The following is a 15,588-nucleotide window of genomic DNA, read 5'->3' on the forward strand; positions in this document are numbered from 1 at the left end:
GTTGCCTACAGAAGCTTGAGGAAGAAGCACTCCATGTCAAAAATAAGCAGATTTATAGAGATTTGTTCTGTCCCAGGTGCTTTTCACAGAAAGAAATGTGCGAATGATAAGTGATGGAAATTAGGAGGTATTGCTTACTACTGTACAAATTCTGCACTGCAAAGCTGTACTCAAGGAAAGATTCCCCACATTCATGTGTTGTACCTTCCCACCCACCTGACAAATAATATAATGTATATTCTTTAGGATTTCTTCATTCTCTGCCATGTAATTAGCTAACACAAACAAACATATTTTTTATTGGTTCAAAAAAATCACCTCCAACGGCTCAGACTCAGAGTAGATTCCTGTTTGGATTCAGTGTACAGATTCTCAAAAACACTGGCATGTATCACATGTGCCTATAAAAAACAAATAATCACTTTAGTAATAAGTTTGTACTATATTATCAAAACAGTATACAGTGGTATGAACACTATAAAAAGCACTATGCAGAAATTAAACTCTTCCACGTGGACTCCCTTTCTCTGCAAAAAAAAAAAATCCATGCTTTCATTCAAATCTTCCTGATTATATATTTTTTATTTCAGCAGTGTTTCTCTGGTTTCATAGGTATCCCACCATCTTTAGGCTCTACAGGCTGCAGAAGAAAAGATCACGAACAAGATACCTGATTCATGCTGGGTTCTGCTCATGGATCTTTTATGCAGAATCTACATTAGTTTTTTATCTTATCAAAATATGGTCTGTGTGGTTCCCTATATTTTTATTACTGTACTCATGATAGAGGGAAAATCTTCCTATGGCAACCACTTCCAGAATCTCTTTCTCCCATGGTTAATAATGCAGCCCTGCTTTACTGGCAAAACCCGCACACTGATCATTCAACACATATTCTTAACATTCAATCTTAGACATATTCTTCAGGCGCCATCATTGTTGTTTTTTAGAGACCTGGCCAAGTCTGACCTCATTGGTTGATATTTGAATGCTGTTGAAGATTGTAGCAACTGCTTTCTTCTTCTTCTTTTGTATTATTGGTATTGTTGATGTATCATTGGTTTTTAATATTGTTTTAATTGAGTTTGTTGGCTGTCTCGAGGGCCTTTATGCTGTAATAGTAGAGCAAACAACAAACACACCCATTATCATAGTGAGGGCCCCTCTGAATATAGCCTGGGACAAAACTTACAGGTGTGTGAAAGAGAGAGGGGAGTGAGAAAGTTTTGCCTGTTACTACTACCAACTCCATTTTGTAACACTAGAGGGAAGCAAACTCTCTTATTTATTTGGTGCAAGAGTTTCTGCTAGAAATGACCTAACATATAAAACTGAAGACGTTTGTACTCCTGCTGCTGAACTGGTCTCCTAGGTTATGGACCTGTTAAGTCCTTACTGGAAATTCCAGTATCATAGGCAGGAATGTAGAAAAGATGTGCTCAGGTCTATTGCTAGCCTGCTCTTTGCAGTCTCATACCAGTTGTCCAGAGCAGCTAATGGCCATTGGTCTTACAATAGCTGTACCTTCTTACAATAGCTGTATCTGTCTTTGTCAGTGCAGAATTAAATTTGGTGCCCCCAGAAGGGACCCACTGACTCTGTTTGGGCATTCAAAGACTGTAGCTTAGTTGTACGTTCTTTGAATGCCCAAGTAGAGTCAATGGGTTGGGTCCCTTGTGTGGGCATCAAATTCCGCTTGCTGGTTTCTCACAGGCATCCATTGGGCCACTTTGAGAACAAGAAGCTGGGCTAGATGGGGCATTGGCCTGATCCAGCAGCCACTTCTTATGTTCTTTTAAAACTGTGGAGATTCACTGCCAGTCAGTGGAGCTGACAGTACTGGGCTGGATGGACCAGTGGTCTTACTTGCATAAGGCAGCTTCCTAAAGAGCAGCTCAGGGTATGGGGCTGCACAAATCACTCTGTAGTGCCCAGTCTTGATGTACTGAGGCCAAAAGTCTGTAGGTCGTGAATGGCACAGCACATAGCCAATCTGCTGTTTCCACAGCTTCGCCTGCACTGCATCAACCACCTTGCCTTTCAATCTCTCAGTTACCTGCCTCAACCTCCATCAGGCATGCAGCCAGGTATGCAACGTTGCCCCACCTTACTACTAAACGGTAAAGGTAATTTAAATAAACATTCACATTATTAGCATCAGAAAATGTTTGGAAGATAGTGAAATAAGATGGTGTATTTAATTTAATTTTTATGTTTTTAAGGTTTGATGTTATGTTATTAATAACTTTTTCTGTTGAGAGATAGCAAAGCGGGTGAAAATAGAAACAAACCAGAAACGCAAGTTGGGGGAAGTCTTGGAGGGGGGGGGAGGGAGGGGGGGAGGAATATATAGAAAATGTTAAGAATTTGAGATGTATATAATGAACAAAAATGAAAAATGAATTTTTTTAAAAAAATAAAAATAAAATAAAAGGTAAAGGTAAAGGACCCCTGTCAGTTAAGCCCAGTCGCAGATGACTCAGAGGTTGCGGTGCTCATCTCACTTTACAGGCCAAGGGAGCTAGCATTTCCGGGTCATGTGGCCAGCATGACTAAGCTGCCTCTGGCAAAACCAGAGCAGCGCATGGAAACACCGTTTACCTTCCCGCCAGGAAGGTATTTATCTACTTGCACTTTTTTAGTGTGCTTTCAAACTGCTAGGTTGGCAGGAGCAGGGACCGAGCAATGGGAGCTCACCCCGTTGCGGGAATTCAAACCACTGTCTTTCTGATCGGCAAGCCCAAGAGGCTCAGTGGTTTAAACCACAGCACCACCCGCATCCCTTTACCAGCCACTACTATAGGGGAATTCTTTGCATGATCTCCTGGATGCCCTTAGAATCTTCCTCATGATCAAGAACCCAATGAATCAGGAATCCTGCTCATGAGGAAGATTCTAAGCCAAATGTGTCAATAATTCCCCATCATACCTTGTTGCTCAGTGAAGGTAGAGCTGGCAGGAATACGGATGTTGACTTGAGGGAAGGCAAGCTAGCACACATGCCCTCTTTCCACAGGCATTTCTTGACTATGTAAATAGTGCTACTGACTAGCATGTATTTGTGTTCACATTTCATGCAATGGCCCCGGGATTCCTGCCTTTTTCCCCCTGGCCTTGCTCCTGTGCCTCAAACAGCAGATCAACAGGAAGAAATTAAAAAGGAGCAGGGGTTTTTAGCATTGAGAAAGAGCGATATGAAGTATTTTTCCCTGCTTAATTTCTTGATTGTGATTTGTTTCAATTAGTTAGTCTAATCCTGGCACTTATTGCTTTATCAGGTTACTGTTAAAGGGAAAGTAACAGTGCTCCACAACTCCCTTCAGTCCCAGCCATCATGGCCAACAATCAGGGAGGATTTGGGGTGCAGTCTAACATCACCTGAAGAGCCACAGATCCCCCATCCGTGGTCTTAGGAGAAACACCGCTGTGGCCTTGTGTTTAAGAGCCCTGTTGGTGAACTATACACAACTCTGTTGAGAATGCGGTTGTGTTACAAATACCTGTGTGGAGCTTAGGCAGTTGACAAGACACACCCTTGACAGTATTTTCTGTGTGATAAGCTATTTCCATGCAGTGTGGATTTCTTTTAAACAAAAAGAAAAACAGTAACATCCCACAGTGGTTTGTTTTGGTTTTTTGTCTAGGTTTGCGGATTGCAATGCCAATGGGAAAATTTCTTAATCAACGTGACAAGCCACTGTTTTGGAATGTGTGCTGCATGCAGGCCCCCCCCCCCCAAGCCAAAGCAATCTACTTCACAGCCTGCTGTCTGCACACTTGCTACAATTTGCTTGGCATTCCTCTATTTGACCCGGGTGCCAGGGTCTGTTCTAACAGGCAGCTGGACACACTTAGAAAAGTGGGGAGGGGGGGGAGTTTTATGCCACAGGAACAAAGTTTTGGTGCCACTGGGTCTATATGGAATGTAATAAGGAGTTTGCTTTCTCTTAAAATGAAATAGCATGGGGGTTGGAGAGAAGATAAAGGGAAATTGAACTAAGGATGAGAACTGTTTCCTTTCTATCTTCGTATCTTTTCTTTTCTCCAGCTTGGCTCCAGTACCGGAAATGGGGGAAATTGTGTTAAAGCAGTGGAGCAAGGGAAAGTAATGTGTAGGGTCAGGGGAGTGCGCTTCCCCATACAGTGGTACCTCGCAAGACGAATACCTCGGAAGACGAAAAACTCGCAAGACGAAAGAGTTTTCCGTTTTCTGAGTTGCTTCGCAAGACGGATTTCCCTATGGGCTTGCTTTGCAAGACGGAAAGTCTTGCGCCTTTTTTTTAAAGCCGCCAATGCATTCCTATGGGAAACCGTTAATACACAGCAGTGCTTCGCAAGACGAAAAAAACTCGTAGAACGAAAAAACTCGCAGAACGAATTAATTTCGTCTTGCGAGGCACCACCGTACGCTCCTCTTAGAATTAACTCCTACCCCCTCTTTTATAGCTGAAAAGGGTGAATTCCATGTTAGGAATCGTAAGGAAAGGTACTGAAAATAAAACTGCCAGAGCACTCTTCACGTGTTACTTGCATGTAAAGGGTACATATGTTGAATGGAGGCTCAAGGCTGCAGCATTCTGAATCACGTGGGAAGCCTTCATATATAGCAAATATGGGGGAAGGAGGAGTGGAATAATTTTTGGGGCGAGGCTATATGCATGGCCCCAAGCCCCCATTCAACACACCTTCTACATGTGAGTAGCACATGAAGAGGGCTTTCTTTTCTTTTTTTCTTGTTTTCCTTCCCTGCTCTTCTTTTCCCCACCTCTTCTCTTTTTTTGTATTTGTCCCCATTTACCTTCTTCTCTTTCCTGTTTTACTTTGTTACTTTTTGGTTAGCAATAGATACATGAGCAGTGAGCATGAAAGAAAGAAAGAAAGAAAGAAAGAAAGAAAGAAAGAAAGAAAGAAAGAAAGAAAGAAAGAAAGAAAGAAAGAAAGAAAATAAATGGGCTGGAGCAGGGGTCAGCAAACGTTTTCAGCAGGGAATTGGTCCACTGTCCCTCAGACCTTGTGGGGGGAATGAACAAATTCCTATGCCCCATAAATAACCCAGAGATGCATTTTAAATAAAAGGACACATTCTACACATGTAAAAACACGCTGATTCCCGGGTCATCTGCAGGCCGGATTTAGAAGGCAATTGGCCGGATCTGGCCCCTGGGCCTTAGTTTACCTACCCATGGGCTGGAGGGTTGCTGCATGAACTGCCTGTGCAGTGAACTGGGGTTGGGGGTAGACAATGGAAAGAACCTATGTGATCATTCCTACTACTACAGAAGCCACTGCTGCCTGTCATTCTACTATTCAACAACAGTAACTCTTTTGTTGTTTAGGTGGGTTGGACGGCAGGGTAGAGAGCAGAATCCCCCTATGTCATGCCTTTACCTGCTCGGAAGTATTTCCAGTTCTGCTTGGGACCTTGGCAGTCTACACTTCTTTTCTAGAAGACACACCATCCATAACGAAGCACCCGTTCATGAAGTAGACTGAGGTGGAAACCAACTGACGTGTATAGTACCTAGTGGGGCGACTGACTGTGGAAGAGGGAATAAAGGTAATTAGCAATTAAGTTAAATACGGTTAGGAAGTAAGTTTTATCAGGAAGCTCCCTTAGCTATCATTTAATGATATAGTAACCTTATTTCAGCAAATATAAGCTAGTCTTAAAGAAGCAATATAGTATTCACCAAATCATATCTTTGTAATTTATAAAGAATATATTGTCACTTTTGTTAATAAAAAGATGTTTGGCTGATTGATTTTGTACTACATCTAGCCAATACCTACTGGAATATAAATGTGTTGGTAAACAGCACAGTACAGATATTTGGTGACAGCGGTTAGGAGGCGAATCAGCAGTGATAAATAAAAGCTGGTTCTCCAGTCCACTTATAAAGAAATAAGAACTCCTTCCACATAACCAAGCATAGTGTATATCAAAATATAAAACACTGAGATATGTGGGACTCAGTCCTTCCCCTTCCACATGTCAAAATCTGACATGCATAACAACAAATGACTTCCTATACTGATGGCAGGTGTTACTTTAAAGAAATTAAACATTTACACCTATATTTAATAGCAATCCCAAAAGATTGCCAAAGCAGGGGGAACCTTTTCTAGGAGCAAACTGTTTCACCTTTCCATTTGAGTTGATCACTACAGTTTTCTTTGAGTTAATATAATTTAGTTATAATATGCATTGCATGATTTTTCTTTTCTTTGCTGTAGATCCTCAAACGTTATGGTATCTCATACATTTTTGCACAGGTGTATATATAACTCTAGTGGATTGATTAATAGGATTTATTTCTCCAGCAGTTTCATTCCTTGTTGAGCTAAATTCAAGCTGAAACTGTGAGGCTGCTTAAACAGTACTTCTATTTCCATATAGTGACGACTTATTAATCCTATTAATAAGTCGTTAATCTTAAATGAGTCAAATGTGGCTGTGAAGCAATGCAGGTATACATTTGGAATGACTAGGCCACCCTAATAGGTCTTACAACACAGCATATTCTTTGAAAGATAATGTATTATGCTTCACTTGCAATTTCTTCTGTAGCATGAAAAAATATTTAGATTTCTTTTGCTAGTTTTGTTTCCTTTATTACAGATATATCTTGCCTTAGTAAAGAATGAAATATCCAAGTAGTTATTAAATGCTATCTTTCAGAAAGTTCTGTTTCTTTTGCTTGGCATAGTCGCATGTTAGCAAACTTCAAGAAATGGTATAAGATGCTTAAATTGCAAAAAATTGATGATCAAAGCAATAAAATCATAGTTTGTTCATCCGGTTCTTTTTTGTGGTAGAAAAAACTATATTTGTTTCTCAGAAAATCATCCAGCTATGACTCAAAACAAGCTGGAAGGTGGTATAGATTGAGTATGCAATCTTTGTAGTCACGTTCTAACCACAACCACAGACTTTGAAAGTTAGGAGCGATCTTTCACTGTGAGTTCCCATTGCTATCAGAAAAGAGATGTTTAGCTTTTTGCACAAGCTTGGAAGATAGAAACAACAGATTGTTGACCTTAAAACTATATTGTAATGGCAAATTTTATTATGTTTTTATAAGTGAAGACCCAGGTGTTTTTTGACTTGATTACTTGCAAATGAGTACTGATTACTCCCCAGATGCTCTGGTTGGGTTGGAAAAAGCACTTATGAGTGGCAACTGCAAACACAAGTCTTGAGTTTTGTGGTAGGTAGGGGCATGTGTTTATAGGCCATGCTTTTGGAAGCAATGGGAGTGCTCACTGGAAGGACAGATCCTGAAGCTGAGACTCCAATACTTTGGCCACCTCATGAGAAGAGAAGACTCCCTGGAAAAGACCCTGATGTTGGGAAAGATTGAGGGCACAATGAGAAGGGGACGACAAAGGACGAGATGGTCGGACAGTGAGTTTGACCAAACTGTGGGAGGCAGAGAAAGACAATGCCTGGCGTGCTCTGGTCCATGGGGTCAAGAAGAGTCGGACACGACTAAACAACAACAACAGGGGCATGTGTTTATAGGCCATGCTTTTGGAAGCAATGGGACTGCTTTATAGAAAAGCAGTGACTCTCTGGGTTCTTGTCTGCTCCTCCATGGTCAACATGTATATTTGCTAAATATATAGACATGCTATAAGCCTACAGCACTCTCTGCTTGCAAGAAATAGCTGCCCCTGTATATATGTAATGAACAGGAAAGTGTGAAGCCCCGCTCAATAAAAGCAATGCAACAAAATAAAGGATTTCTTCTCCAGACACATTCAGTTGGGGTTTGTTGTTGCTGTTTTGCCCTCTCCTCTTCAAGGTGCACCTCAAAGTTAGGAACATTGTAAGCCAAATCCAGATTCAATAGTACAGCTGAAATTTAGCCCCACTGATGGCAGCAAGGAGCTTGTTGTTGATTAAACCAATCCAGAATTTCACTCTAGACCATATGCCATTTGTTTGCTGTCCAAGTAATAGGCAATCTGACCCTACAAATAGGCCTTAGCCGATAGCTGTATTGCTGCAATTAAAACGATGCCAAATCTAATCCGAGCACTTCGGAGAAGAATCAGTCTTATCTCGCCTTTCGCATCTGACATAACAGAAAAGCAAGCCAAAAACACATTAGTTTTCTGTTATATCAGATGGCAAAAGCGTAGCAGTGGACTGTTAGCAGATGCCATTGCATAATTGGTAGTAGGAGACACTGCATTTTCTCCTAGCTTTGCCTGAATGGTGTTAAGGGTTTGAAACAAGGCCACAGAATTCTTTCAAATCATAGCCTTAACTCAAGAAAGCATGGGAAGAAGACGATTAGATTCAGTTACCCAAATGTCATGCATAAAAGCGGAATGAGGCCTACTTTGTCCACCCTGTTTTAAAGAGTTCAGTGAACTGCTAGTTTAAGAAATCAGGTGGACATTCCCCCCCCCCTTCTTCTTTAAAACATTTCACAAGAACATCAAGACAATGTTCTGGGAGTTTTCCAAAGGCTGCAACTGTCATTTTCGGTGCATTTTAAAATTTTGCAACAATTTTTATATAACTCACTTTTTGCAACATCTGGTTAAAAGCAGCACAGTGAGACAGTAATTGAAAGTGATAAAAAAGAAGAGAGAGGCCTTTGACTGTGTGCAAAAGTGTTGACTAAACCCATTACCAATATTGTCAATGGTGAGTGCTCCCACAGCAACTACATTTGAGAGCACTGGGTTCAAATAACCTCTGTGATATTCTGCAAATGCTTCTGTAAGCGGTAATGGAAGATGTTATGTTATAGCAGGCAGTTCTGCAGCTAATCTCTGTCGTCCATTTGTCAAAATGGAAGAATATCCTTGGATTTAGTTTCACTTTTCTGATACAACATTGTATGTGAGATATGCAATAGCTGTGAATAGGCAACACCTTTCCTTTGCAGAACAGCACCTTAGTTTCAGTACAACTCAACATATTTATGCTTTCATTGCTTTTCCCCCCCCTTTTGCTATGGTGATTTGATGTTTCGGCAGTAACACTGTACAAAAACAAATAAAAGTGAGCAAATGTTATTTTTGATCCTTGGAGCAATTGGGGACAGTAAAGCAACACTTTTTCTAGGAACAACAGAAAAGGACAAAGAGGTCCCATGAAAGTGGCTGCAAGTTGGGCATTTAAAAAAGGAATAAAAAGACATTTCTGTTAGAGGGCCTGAGGGAAAGCAAGTCTCTTAAGTCTCATGCAAGCAAATGGTATAAAGTACAGAACAGGCTGACTTGAGTAGATGGCACAAGCTTGGGGTAGCTTGCTTCCACCTTCTAACAGGTCACAGGGGTCTTTCTTAAGCGGTCCAGTGTTGGTGGTTTCCCATGAGGACTGATAGGGTAGACATCACCGAAGTCAGCAGTAGATAGAGTCGGAGGTGATGAGGGTCACAGCCAATGAGTTCTAGTTTCTTCCCATTTTCCTCTCTGTAGAGCTCTACAATGACAATACTGAGACTGTGGAGAAGGAGGTTGACAGGTAATGCCACCCCCTGGACTGCTTTTAAGTAAGAAGGCATGGCAAAGGGAAGCTGGCTGAGGGCAGACTTGAGGTTGGTTGGGCAGCTCCCCATTCACCCTATGGAAGCATGGAAGTCTCCATGGAAACAGTCACAAGGAATGTGAGAAAGGGCTGCTTAATATGACCAGCATCTTGATTAGCTGCTTCCTGTAGTATGAGGATGCCTCTTCAAGATGGCTCAATCAAGAGTTTTCAGGAACAAAACCAAAACCACAAGAAAGAATATTCAAGCCTTTGATTATTTAAGGGGACCTGGCAGACGTAGTGGGCTGAATTCAACTAAATAGCTGCACTAGTGATTTCCAGTGCAATGAGTCCTTCTTAGAGCAATGGGACTACAGAGTAATACTGGCTTATTACTGCAACAGTGTACATTTCTCTACACACATCCAAGGCTATTTTCAGATACTCTGAGAAAGCCCAAGCATAGCTGTAGTTCTTCAGTGAAGACAAATCTTACTTGCAAACAGTTTTCGATTTGTAATATGAATCTTACTCACAAAAAGCTTTCAAACAGCAACTTGAGTTCTTAACAATTTGGCTCCTATGAGTGATCATGAGAACGAAAGTCTGCTAGCAAAAATTGGCAGTATGTGTTTGATAGGCTAGTGATGAATTGCAGAAAGGGCAGCTAAAATGAATTGAAGGAGCTGTATATTTTCAGGATCTATTCTGTTTTCTGTGACTATCGACTGTCTGGCTCTGAAGTGCCCTCTCCAATTGCATGGAGCCTGGACAGTCCCATGGTTTCCCCTAGAGCTGTGGGCGATGAAATAGTCACTGAGACGGCTAGAGTGCTGGTGGCAGAAAACTCATTCTGAATCAGACCAGACAGAGGTTAGAGCTCAACGTTGAGTCTGACAAGTGGTGACAGCGACGGTGAAGAGGGCCATCTTCGCCGCCTCTGTTGCTTCTGCAGAAAACAGCAGCAGGAGACTCTTTCAGGTGGTTTGCAATCTAACGGAACCACCTCCACCATCAGGGCCTGGTGAAGACCCCAATAGCTCCTACAATGATTTTGCAAATTTTTTTGCAGATAAAGTTTCAGAAAGAGGTAGACTCCACCATGGTAGTAGGGTCAGAGTGGGAGAGTGCTAGAGTCCTGTCTAGTCAAGTTGCATGGGATCAATTCCAATCTGTTACCGTCCAAGGCTGCTTGGACGAGTGAAACCGACCACTGTCTCCTTGATCCTTGCCCCTTAAAGCCCTAAAGGCCTCAGCTCAGTATACCTGAAGGAGTGTCTCCACCCCCATCGTTCAACCAGGACACTGAGGTCCAGCACTGAGGGTCCTTCTGGTGGTTCCATCCCTGCGAGAAGTGAGGTTACAGGGAATGCCCACCTATCACATGTATCTACAATATTTTACAGCTAAGACATTTCCTAGTTGCATTTGATGATATGGGATCTAGTCTACAGAGTCTGTGACAATAAATTTGTGAGTCTTTAAGGGCCAGGCAGCTCTTTCTTTTTCTTTCTTTCTTTCTTTCTTTCTTTCTTTCTTTCTTTCTTTCTTTCTTTCCAATTAATATATCCAATCATAATACTCCAATTAAAATAAAAAACTAAAATAAAAAAGAGTAAATTATAGTCCAAATTATTTTTATTAATTTTTCAGAGCTCCCCACAGTCTGGATCTCTGAAGCATATCTCCACATCTCAGTCCTGCCTCTCCTTGTTGTTTCCATATTTTCCACATCTCGATTTTGACGCTTTATAATTCTCCGTCCCTGAGTCCATTTCCTTTTCTTTTTTTTTAACCTAACACATGTGCTGCTGTCTTAAATGCATTAAAACCACTTTTCTGGTACATCAACTTGATTTTCTAAATGGTAATTTACCATTGGTTCATTGTGGATCATATAATTTGCACAATGTATTTGTTTGTTGTGAACTTGTAAAAAGTGGCATACCAAGCAGTAGCATTTTTGTAAATTAAGAATGCTGCTGATATTGTCTGTGTGTGTGTCGTTGCAAAAAAGAACAACAAAACAGTTATAGGAATGAATAGACCAAGATAACCATTTCGACTTTTAGGACCTCATTACTCATTTCTATGGCTCCTTCCTACCAGTAAAAAGCAAAGTCCAAAACCACAGCATCTCTACCCACGTCAGCCTCAAAGTACATTAATGATTCAAAACTTGCTCAACAGGCTGACCCCTCATTGTACTAAGCAGACAGAAACTACCTGTTCATAGGTTCCCCCCCCCCCCCAGCTTTTGTAATCTGAATCAAGAACAAATGAATCAGTCTGTTGGCCATTCATAAAGGCAGGCAGTCACCAAAATTGAAACTTATACTTTCAGTAATTGCTTGTGAGTTGTAATTCATCTTTCTAATTGAAGTATTGTTTTCTTCAGAATGTTATTGGTACCTGCACCTGGCATAAGCCAACACTAAGCTAGGAAGCATAGCTCATGGGGAGGATAATGTTTTCTGACTGAGTAGGGATGTGAACCCTGATCTCCCAGCTCCTTGTCCAGCACTTTAACCACCACACCATACCACACAACAACTTCTGAGTAGATGTACCAAGTAGAATTGCATTGTCCATGTTAGGTTGCCATGAGTACCTCCACCTCCTTTCTTGTAGGGAGGAACTCAAAACCCACTGAATTGGGAGGAGAAGATTCAGGTATTAAAGCAACTAGAATGGAGTAAGATACACTTTGTGCCCGTAAAGCTCAGAATTGATTTTTATTTTTTTTAAAGTTACAATGCTTCAAATCCCAGGCTTTCAAACTTCTCAAGATGGTTTTGAAAGGAAGGCTTATTTGCGAGTACTTGGTGAAAGATATATTTGTTTAAGAGAATGGTTAGTGGTAGAATGAGAGATATTATATTCAGGTTCTCCTTGCAAGCTAAAGGCACCTGGCTGGCCACAGTATAAACAAGATGCTGGACTAGATGGGCTTTGGCCAGATCCTGCAGGGTTCTTCTGATGTTTTTGTTATACTACAGAGTCAGGTACCAAGCACTAGCTCTAGTTCCACCACCATAGGGACACATCTACCACCAAAGCTCTCCAAAGCTTCAGACTATTATGCTTCAGGGGGTGCCCTTGGGCCACACTTACCAGCTATACCAGCTGCACTGGCTCCCCGTGGAGCACAGGATCAGGTTTAAGGTGCTGGTTTTAACCCTTAAAACCCTATAAGGCCTAGGATCCACGTACCTATACGACCTCCTCTCCTGTTATGTCCCACAGAGGACCTTACGGTCTTCAAACAAAAACATCTTGGAGGTCCCGGGCCACAGGGGAGTTAGGCTGGCCTCAACCAGATCCAGGGCTTTTTTGGCTGTGGCTCCGATCTGGTGGAACACTCTGTCACAAGACACTAGGGCCCTGCGGGACCTGACATCTTTCCGCAGGGCCTGCAAGACAGAGTTGTTCCACCAGGCCTTTGGCCAAGGCACAGTCTGACCCCCTCCTTTGGTAATCCTCATCGAACTCTAGCCCAATGGTTGGAATTTAATTTGATTTTGAATTGATTTTAGAATGAATTGATTTTAGAATGCTGTCTTACTTTTATTGTTAGCTGCTCTGAGCCCAGCTTTGGCTGGGGAGGGTGGGATATAAATAAATAAATAAATAAATAAATAAATAAATAAATAAATAAATATTACAACTGCAGATAGTGGGGTTCCAGAGCAGCATAGTTTCAAAAAGTCTAGCTCAGGCAACACTCAAAAGCAGGAATCTTCAACCTTTTCAGACCCAGGACTCACTTTTTACACAAACATGCATTTGGGGACCCATTTCTTAATCTTTTGCCATATATTTGCATGGTAGTAGTGCTCCTGTTGCGACTTACCTTGGATTACGTCATGACCCAAACATGCGTCCCAACACACCAGTTGAAGACCTGTGGTCAAAATTCAATAGTACAGCGTGTTCAGGCAATGTACAGCCAGGTGGGTGTCTAAGAAGCCAGAGACCTGGACAAAAATGGAAAATGGAAACTAAGAGATTATGATGAGATAAAAGATCACTTTCAGAGTTGGTTGCACTATTGACAATTACATGAAACATACAAAGAAGACAATAAGAAGGATTCAGTTACACGATATCCAGGTTTCAAAGGGAAGTGGTAGAAGGGAAAGTCAATTATTGAAGGGTACATATAGCATCCTGCTAGAATGGGAGACGAAAGACAAAGATGTGAAATCAGTTATGATTAAATGGTCACAAGATGTAGGTCATAATATTATGCTGGAAGATTGGGAAACGTTATGGAAAAGTGATTTAAAATTTACAGATCGCTCCTTGCTGAAAGAAAATTATATGAAGATGATGTATAGATGATATATAACGCCAGTGCAACTAGGAAGAATGTACAAAACCAGTTCAAATATGTGTTGGAAGTGTAAAGAAAAAGAAGGGACCTTTTATCATATGTGGTGGGATTGTAATGAAATTAAAAAGTTTTGGGAAATGATATATAATGATCTGAAGAAAATGTTCCAATTAACATTTGTTTAAAAACCTGAAGCTTTTTTTTGTTAGGGATTGTAGGAAAAGACCTGCCAAGGAAATTGAAAAATATATTTATGTATCTGACAATGGCAGCAAGAGTCTTAATAGCACAAGGATGGAAGAACGAGGAACTCCCGACTAAAGAACTATGGCAAGAAAAATTGATGGACTATGCAGAATTGGCAAAATTGACACACAAACTACTTGACAAGGATAACTGTGATTTTAAAGATGAATAGGAACCCTTTACAAAGTATTTAAAGAAACAACAAAACGAACTGGACTCCTTGGCAGGCTTTGAATAAACTTTCACAAACTTTTTATATTGATAACGTTCAGATGGATAAATTGAGGATCTGTACAGTTTTGTAACATGCAGAAAATAAAATATGCTGACAAACCAGAGACAGGAGCTGAGGGAAATCTGGGGGGGAGGGGAGGGTGGGTTATGTTGAGGGGGAGGGAAAAACAGGGGGGAAATTTAAGGATGATATGTTTTTTGATAAAATGTGGTGTTGAAATTACTAATAATTTTTAAAAAAGAAGACGCCAGAGACCTCTGTTGTTTGCAACAAATGGAAATGCTTTGGCTTCCTAGACAATGCCCTAACCACATCCACTGGAAGCAAAGGAGTTCCAGAGATTGCTTGCGCACAAATAAACATCCTTACTCATGAGCCACACAATGACTTCAGGTCTGTTAACACATGCTATTTCATTGCTCTTCAAGGGTTCTTCAGCTGTCTGTCACTAGAGTACTGGTTCCAGGAGACCCTGTGTGCTCCATAAGGTCTTCAACCTGTGGAGTGTCTGGTTCATGTTCTGAGGAGTTAGTGTCTGACAATAGGTCAGGACTAGGCATGACAGAAGTCTTTCCCAGCCCTACTTGGATGTTCTAGGATTGAATCTGTGAACTTTTGCATGCAAAGCATGTTCTCTTGGACATGCTTTTGTTGTTAACTTTGAAGCTAGCCACTCAGAAAACATGGGGTGGATCTACGCATGGGGGGGACGCTATAAATAAGTCAGAAATTAGATTGTTTTAACACACACACACAAACCCCTATGGAAAAACACGTATAAAAATTTATTGCTCTCTGGCACCATCTAGTGTTGCATGTTTATAGCAATTTCAAATCGTCGTTTCTTTACTAATGTAGTTGAGTCCATGACCTCCCACCCCATACGTCAGCAATGTCATCTGAAAAGAGAGACGAGCTCTCCTTCCCTTCAGTTGGTTAGGTATTTTAAATGCCTATTGGTTTTGGTGGGAGAGGTTTAAACGAATGTTTAGCACTCATGCTGTGATCTAAGCAGCCTTAAGAAAAGCTTCATCTGGAATCGTGGAGTGTACTCATAGATGCTCAATAGTCATAATAAAAATGTTATGTACCACACTGGAGACAACTACTTTGTTTTGGCAAACTCTTCAAATGCGCGACATTGATTTATAATGTTGTATTACATAAAACTAATGATAAGAATCCTGTTAGATACTTGCCAATGAAGACTATTAATCATAGCCTCTCATGTTATACCATCGCAGCCTCTCATACCACCTGCAAATCCTTGTACTTAAGGTT

General features: G+C 41.1%; 1 protein-coding gene across 2 annotated transcripts in view; it reads right to left on the bottom strand.

Annotated features, from left to right (window-relative positions):
- LOC310679377 (interleukin-20-like) overlaps positions 1-15,588 on the bottom strand; it is a 53,970-nt gene that overhangs the window by 20,707 nt on the left and 17,675 nt on the right. The window contains exons 2-5 of one of the 2 annotated variants that reach the window (XM_083444601.1): positions 13,344-13,467; positions 5,389-5,537; positions 970-1,112; positions 319-401 (exon numbers count right to left, since the gene is read on the bottom strand). The gene's annotated coding sequence lies outside the window, so the exon portion shown is untranslated. Of the gene's footprint in view, positions 1-318; positions 402-969; positions 1,502-5,388; positions 5,538-13,343; positions 13,468-15,588 lie in introns of those variants that run through there. The other variant, XM_083444602.1, reaches the window with a different exon arrangement.

The sequence above is a fragment of the Podarcis tiliguerta genome, assembly GCF_965153285.1.
Source record: "Podarcis tiliguerta genome assembly, chromosome: 6".
In the NCBI taxonomy this organism is placed as follows: Eukaryota; Metazoa; Chordata; class Lepidosauria; order Squamata; family Lacertidae; genus Podarcis; species Podarcis tiliguerta.